Source organism: Aedes albopictus, chromosome 3, assembly GCF_035046485.1.
Source record: "Aedes albopictus strain Foshan chromosome 3, AalbF5, whole genome shotgun sequence".
In the NCBI taxonomy this organism is placed as follows: Eukaryota; Metazoa; Arthropoda; class Insecta; order Diptera; family Culicidae; genus Aedes; species Aedes albopictus.
Window position 1 is genome coordinate 382,060,752 of NC_085138.1, and position 8,481 is coordinate 382,069,232.

Here is an 8,481-nt window from a genome sequence, read left to right on the forward strand (position 1 = left end):
TTTTGCATCCAAAAACCTACGCTGTCGTGACTCTCCTGTGACATGGGTGCTGCTGGGATAGAAAAGCAGAAGAAACTCCTAGAGAAATCCTAAGATGTTAGGATTTTCGCACCACAATGGCGTAGTGCACGTTCGTAGTGCCTGCCTGGGTCATATTGAGCCCGACATCCTGCTAGGGTTAAAAACTCTTGAAAGTAACTCTGAAAAAATCCACGAAGTAATTTCAGGAAGGATCGTTGCCGAAGCAAAAAATTGACACCTTTTATACTTTCAAGAGGTTTTGAGAAGCATCGTGAAATCAAGATGATATTATTTGATTTTTGTTTCAAGTATTCTTCAGAATCTTAGCAAGGAGTTTCTTGAAAAGTTCTTCCATGGAGTTAGAAAAAAAAACATTACAAATTCAACGGAGATCGTTTCAGAAATTCTTCCCTAGGTGATCTCCAAAAAGTATTTAAAAATGATTTCTGCAGAAATTTCTTCTTAGACTTTTTAGAAAATGCTGTTGCGGTTTTTTTAAATTATCTCCTGGGATGTCTTTAGAGATCCCTGCTGAATTTGTTCAGATATTTCTCTAGGGATTTCTCAGAAGTTCTTTCACAATTTTCACAAAAATACTGAAGAATTCTGTATGAAATCTTTGAGGAATTTTGCATGAAAACCCTGGAGGATGATAGCAGAAAATCTATTAAAACTTCTGGAGATACCTTTGGAAACTCCTTGAAGAAATTCTTGAAAATGCTTTGGAGGAATTTCCGGACAACAATTCCCGAGGCAATTCCTGAAGTAACCTTAAGAGCAATTTCCGGATGAATGCGTGGGATAATCCCTAAGAAAATACGTGAAGAAAAACCTTAAGATACTTCGTTAGTTCTCAGACACAAAAACATGGGAGACTTATGAAGGAAGTCTGTAAGAAATTCAAAAAAAATGCTAAGGAACCTTTGGGAGGGATTGCTGAAGAAAGACAAAGAGGCATTTCTAAAGTAAATACTTAGAAAATATCCGCAGTTATCGGATGCAAAGGTACTACTGGAATCCTTAGAAGCACTCCTAGAGATACCTCTGAAAAAATTCTCAGAGAAAAGTCCTATTCAATTTCTGTAAGGAAATCCCTACACAAAAATCTCTAAATCAGGAGATATTTTGGAAGGAACTGCTACAAAATAAAAAAAAATCCTGTGGAATTCTTAAAAGAACCAGTAAAGGAATAAAAAAAGAATTTTAAATGAAACTTTGAAATAATGCCTGGAAGAATTGCAGATATTCTCTGCTGTTAGCCATAGAAAAAAATCTTGAAAAACACCAGGAAATGTTTGTAGGACTATCCTTGGGAAAAAATATTCTGGAAGAGTCCCTGAAGGAAAGTCTGAATAAATCCTTAGCAAAATCTGGAGACAAACATAAAGGAACTGTCGGAGAAACCCCTAGAAAAACTTCCAGAAAAAAAAACTAATTGAGAATTTTATAGAGCAATTTGTAAAATAAATTCACGAGAAAATCCCTGAATAAATGGAGCTAAACCTAGAATAACCTCTTGAGAAATTAAAGCAAAACTGTCTAAAAATGTTTTGGGAAAGTTTCTTAATCTTCAAATGAAAACCATAGAGAAATTTCTAAAAGAATCTTCGAATTTTTGTGAAAAAAAAAACTTCTGGAATTGCAACTTTTGATGAAACGTTTGGAGGTATTCACGGAGAAATTTCTAGATTAATTTTTGGAGAAATCCTAAAGAAAAACTCCTGGAAAAGAATCTGACGTTGTTTCTCGAGAAATTCCTTTAGAAATGTATGAAGAACTACATGACGGAAACTAAGCAAGAAATTATGTAGCACTCCTTGAAGGAATTATGTGCCTTGAGGAATTCTAGAAGAAATTTCGGAAGAAATTTATGAGGAAACCTGTGGGTCAGTTTCACGATTAGTCTTTGAGAAATTTCTCGAGAAACTCCTGAAGAAGTGCCAAGGAAAATTCTTGGGGGAATTTCTGGAAGCATCTATGAATGAATGAAAGACGGAAAGGAATTTTGAAGGGATAGTAAGAGAAACTTTTGAGGAATTCTTGCTAAAATCATTCTAAGGAATCCTACGAGAATCTTCTTCCTAAAGAATCCTCAAAGAAATTTCTGTCGGCGTCCCTGGAGGAAATCCAGAAAAATTTTAGGAATTTTTCAAAAAAATGCTTGTTAAAATACTAAAAACAATTCCAGCAAGAATGTCCCTCGGTAATGATTACAGAAAAAATCATTACATAATAATTCATGATGTGATTTCCTAGAATAATTATTAATTTAGCCCAGTTTCGTGTTCAAAGGGAATCGCACAAGGAATTTCTTGACCTATTACTAGCAAAAACTTTCTAAATACGATGACTATCATTTGAATGGTCATTTCTTCGCAACTGCGTACTGCGATTGAAGAAAATTGGCAAGGAGGCGCTGAAATTAGGAAACCTTGAGAAAGAAGCTCTGATTTTACCACGCAGTCCTAGTGATTGGAATTTAGAGGCATCTTTGAAAGAATTTTATGAAGAATCTTAGAAGGAATCCTTTAATCTCCGAGGAAACTCTTGGAGGAATTTCCAAATGACCTTCTGGAGGAATGCATGGAAACATAATTGAATCCTTCTGGAAGAATCTCTGAAGAAACATCTAGAGAGATGTAAATAATAGTTGCAAAGTTTCGTATTTGAATGGATACTCTGGGATCTAGGGTAAACAGGTATAATATGCCCCCCCCCCCCTAATCAGAAATAGCAATATATCTAAAACTGGCGCCTTATTCCATCTATTGTCCACTGCAAATCGCTGTTCCTAAAGTCAGTGAAGTGTTGCATGCAAACTATGCCTTTGGAGGGGCGGCTATGTAAGCTTTGAAACGTTTTTTGAAAACGTTCAAAAATTTGCCTTATCAAAACAAACGGGGCAATACGCCCCACCAAACGAAAAACGTCCAGCCCCGTGATAAATCTGTCCCAGGGAATAATTCCACTGCATGCTCATCCTAGGAGGGTCTTTTAACAAGTGTTTAACTGCATAAAAGTTGCAAAATAACACAAGCGAACAGAGCTAGCTTCGTTTACAATGAAGTCAGTTTCCAAGAGGTAAAATATTATGCCAAAAGCCTCGATTTCAGACTTTTTGATATTTTTGTTGCTTTTCTGTACCAATTAACTAATGGATCAGCTTAATGGCAATTATTCTTCAATATTCAAGATTTCTAATCGATCACGTATGCGAAAAGCGCTTGAATCTCTAGAAAATGAAGGGGGGCGTTTTGCCCCGGTGGGGCGCATTATACCCTTTTACCCTATTTGATTTTTTTCAGAAGTTCACTGGCATTTTAGATTCGGTACTACTTAAAAAAAACCAGATTGATCCACCTGGTGGTGATAGTGCCTTTCTCGTCGAATATGTACTCATGATCTTTACGTTGACATTAGCCGATCCTGAGAAGACTTATACGCTTAATACGATTCATGTAAAATACGATCAAATTATAATTTTCTCAGACCACACTTAAACCATCCTACTTTATATTGACACCGCAGGTATTTGAAATGGTTTGATTTGATAAGATTGCTTTGGTCACGATTTTGTTCTCTTGCATATATGAAGACTTTGACCAGTTGCAAATTCATGATCTCAAATACGATGTTGAATTCGGAATTACAAGATCACGACAGAAGCTAGATCTTCGATGTCAAAGAACGAATTGTAGAACGGAATAGGGGCCACAAATTTGCCTAGGAGAAATTTCAAATTTATTACGCATTTTTCAAAGATAATTTACTAAAACAAGTAGAAAAAACAATACTTACGAGCTTATTTGCTAAAAATAAAACTTAAACTTAACCAATAGACTCAAGGATATTTTTTGGTAGAAAATTTAATAATCTTTCGAATGAGCTGTGATAAGATTGGCCCATTTCAAGTAATAGCAAATTTGAGCATAAATGACCGCACAATTCGTAGTTGCTACTTCGTGGTTGACCAGAGAAATCGAAATTGCATAAGGATCCAATGAATTGGCTTACAAGCTATAGCCAGTTTGAGGCATTCAAGTCAAAAACATGTAAAGTTCAATTACTACGTAGCGGTTCAGATTTGACCATATGCGTGGAATTTTTTTTAGGCTAAAATATAAACGACTCATAAAAAAGTGATCATTTTCCGTAACAAAATCCGAAATTGCCAATAAAGAAGTAGGGGTGGGAGCAATAATAAACTATAAAATTTCCATAAACAAATCAAAAAGTGCATAAATAAATCAAAATTTCCCATAAATAATTGATTTTCGAGCAATAAAAAACGTCGGAATTTCCACGAATAATTCAATAATTGCAATAAATAACTACATTTTTTCCACCAAAACAGTTTAAATTTTCCATAAATAAATCTGATTTTTCCATAAATAATTTAAAAATTCCCAATTGAAAAACATCAAAAAAGCAATTGAAAATTTAGCAATAAATAGGAACTGATGAGCAAGGTAAAAGTACCGGCTGAGCCATGCGGCGAAGCCGCATAGAGGATTGAGGAACTGAGGCGGCAGAAGGCCGCCGATGTTTCCGAAATCCGATGCGCCGTAACTGCGTCGATCCGGTTCTAGGCAATCCACAGATCCAAGAATTTGCCCGGTATAATGCGAACAGAGATGTTATCCCTTTTTTTAGTCCGACGAGCGTTAGCGAGTTCGGACAGCAAGCGATTGTCTGTTAAATTGCACAATAGTTTCTAGTTTCAGTCTTTCTATCATAGTTCTATAATATAGTATGTTCGAAAATTTTTGTTGGAAAAAATATAGTTTTTTATTGCAATTGTTGATTTATTTGTGGAAATTCTTACATTTTTTATTGCTAGAAAATCAATTATTTATGGGAAGTTTCGATTTATTTATGCGCTTTTTGAATTGTTTATGGAACTTTTCTAGTTTATTATTGCTTCCACCCCTAATTATTTATTGGTAATTTTCGAATTCTTTATGGAAACTTTTTAATTTATTATGGGACGATTAATTGGCTGCCTTTTTTTTACCATTTATGATCCTCTATCACTGCTTAAAAAGTTAGCATTCACTGGCCTAACACCCTGTATAGTCAGAACCTATTTGCCTGCTAACGTTCATAAGGTTATCAAAAAAGCCGCGCTTTGCTGTGTCGCACGCATAGGTTTGGTTCAATTTTATATTTGGCCGTTTTCGGAGGGACACCCGGAACAAGTTCCGGCACTACCGGCAGTCCCTAATGTGGTCTTAGCCTACTTCCTTGATAATCAGTCATCAGGTTATCGGAAAAGCCGTTATTTGTTGTATCGCATGCATGTGATTGATTCTCTTTTATATAAGGCCATTTCTGGACACCCGGAAACGGTTCCGGAACAAGACCGGATCAGATTTGGTATGTGACTATTTTCTTGCAAATAATTCATCAGGTTAAAGGAAAAGCCGCTTTTTGATGTATCGCATGCATGGGCTTGGTTCACTATTATATTCGGACACTTCCGGCGGGACATCCAGAATCGGTTCCGGAACACTACCGGTTCCGATATGATCGGAGACTAGTTTCTTGTTAACATTTCATTAGGTTATAAAAAAGCCACGATTTGATATATGGTATTCATGAGTTTGGTTCACTTTTATGTTTGGCCATTTCCGTTGAGACACACGGAACAGGCTCCGGAACACTACCGGTTCAGATATGGTCTGACACTATTTTCCTACTAACTGTTCATGAGGTCACCGAAAATGACGCAGTTTGATGTGTCGCATGAATAGGTTATGTTCAATTTTATACATATTTGGCCACCTCCGTTGGGACACCTAAAACCGGTTTCGGAACACTACGGGTGCAGATATGGTCGGAGACTATTTTCCTGCTTACCGTTCATCAGATAATCGAAAATGCCGTGGTTTGATAGGTCCCATGCATGGGTTTGTTGCATTTTCATGTCTGGCCCCTACCAGGTGTACCGGTCCGGATCACCTAAATGGCCATAACTCTGGAACGGCTGGACCGATCCGAACCATTTGCAATAGGAAACAATGGGACCAGATTCCCCGTCGAATGAACCATCGGTCATTAAAATCGGTTGAGGTTCACTTCCAAAAAGTGATGTGAGTTTATTTGTACACACACATACACACATACACACACAGACATCACCTCAAATCGTCGAGCTGAGTCGATTGGTATATGTGACCCTCCGGGCCTTCTATCAAAAAGTCATTTTTGGAGTGAACACATAGCCTTTCCAGAACACTTAGTGTACGAGAAAGGCAAAAACTCCATCAGTCATCAAAGAATTCATACGCATTCTTCCAAACAGTGAAAAAATTTCTGAAATTAATTGATGTGCTGGAAAACAGCTACGCCATGGCTCAATTCCTTATTTTATTAACGTGAAACATATGCAGCATAATAATATCCCACATAAATGAGGCTTTCAAGTTTCAAACATTGAAGATTCGTATCATCATACATCTAAAAGTCCAACAAGTAACCAATGATGCGTATTATAGAAATCTCGGTTCAATACGAAAAATTCCTGCAAACTCCACCAACCAACCATCCGCTAACGACCCTCAATCAAAGCCCAGACCCAGTCAGGCTGAATTCATCCCATGTAAAACAACATACTCTGCCTTACTGGCTGGCTGCGTGCCTATCTCAGTTCGGGCGCTCGCTCGCTCGCATGATGGATACAGGTCACTGCCAAAAATCCCAGCATTGCATCGTTCGCTCGTTCAGTTTCCCTGTCGATACCGGTCATGTTGGGGAACGTCCATAAATTACGTCACGCTTTGAGGGGGGAGGGGGGGTTCAGCAAAGTGTGACGACCCATACAAAAATTTCAGAGGTCCAATACAAAAAGTGTGACATAGGGGGGAGGGGGGGTTGAAAATGGTCGATTTTTGCGTGACGTAATTTATGGACGTTCCCTTGTATGAATTTAAATTAAATCTCCGCATGCCTCTCCTCGGGCCCGGCCCCCATCAGCTCGTGTGAAAGGAATTTTCACCGAGCCGTGTGTAAACTGTGTGGGTGTGCAAAGCATCAAGAAACCCCCCGATTTGTTTATTCTATCAGTTAGAATCAAGCCGCAGCACGGTTCGCCGGATATTTTACCAAGGGCCTCCTTGCTGAAGTACGATGTAAATGGTAAAGCCGAGAATTCATTTTCCATTCGCCTTGTCCGGGTAGCTTCCTCTGAGATTGATATGGTCTTACCGTTTGGTGTAGGACAAAGTGACTGGGTAGATCCGGCGTAAAACGAAACACCTGAACACATTAGGATCAGAATTGAGAGGAGAATTGTTGTAATAAACGTTACTTGGATTTGAATTGGAACTGTTCCGATTGGAACTGGGTTGTGTTATCTTCCGATTTGGCCTCAATTGCTACTTTCCTAATCTTCTGCCCACTCTAGATACCATTTCAGGAATTTCAATCAGAGCTGGGATTGTGGGCTGGCCGAATGATGGACGAGTTGAAATATCCGATCAATTTTTCAATTACATCCTTCCTCGTTGTCGTACAACTAAGCGGACGTTATCTGGAACACCTGTCCCTGGTTTGTGTTCCAGTCAGTATTCTCCCTCCCCAGCACCTTGTGATTAATAGCCATTCCATCATAAATCTGTCTCCGTTGATGCCCTTCATCCTCTTCATCCTAAGCGCCGATTTCCATTCACAATTGCCCCGCATGTCGATCCTTATTCTGCCGGCGTATCTGGACGAGCGTGACTCGACTCAACAACAAGTCAAAGACGAGCTAATAAAAATCCGTGTTTCCGGATGTGCCTTTCAGTCGCACCTACCTAGATCGAAAGCTAGGTAGAACTGAATTTATTTTCAGCTCAAAAGACGCGCAATTGATTTGGCGAAAGTTCTCTGTTCCGAGCATACAGAGTGGCCCGTTACGAAACCCGCCAACCTCGCTCGCTTGTAAGGTCAACACCATCTACTCGAGTTATCCCGCACGCTGCTAGAATGGGTGGAGAGCTCTCCCTCAATGTCATCCCGCACAAGGCTGTTTCTCTGAACGAAGAACTTCAAGCTTCTTTTGGCGTCAGTTCCGAGTGAATGTGGAAGCGAGAATGTAGCCCTGAACGTGTCCTTAAGTCACAGACATACACACAAGGACACAAGGAATGGATGACACCGTTGACGCCATAATTGTTCTTGGAATGTGGTCCATGCGCTTCCTTTCATCAAACATAGACATCGGAGTTTATTATATTCTTGGTTGAGTTGTGACTGGGCGACCGATGTGCATATGAAGGAGAACTGGGGTGACCAAAAAGCTTCGCAAAGAAATGCGAAAGATAATCGTCTCATATCTTATCATACAATCGGAATCTGTGGCTTCAGTGGCTAAAATGGACGTGATGTGCAGCGTTGTTCTATTCTGACATTTATGTGCTCGATGAAGTCATAAAGTACTCGAAGTTGAGGCTTGTAGTGCTTTGACATATCGTGACA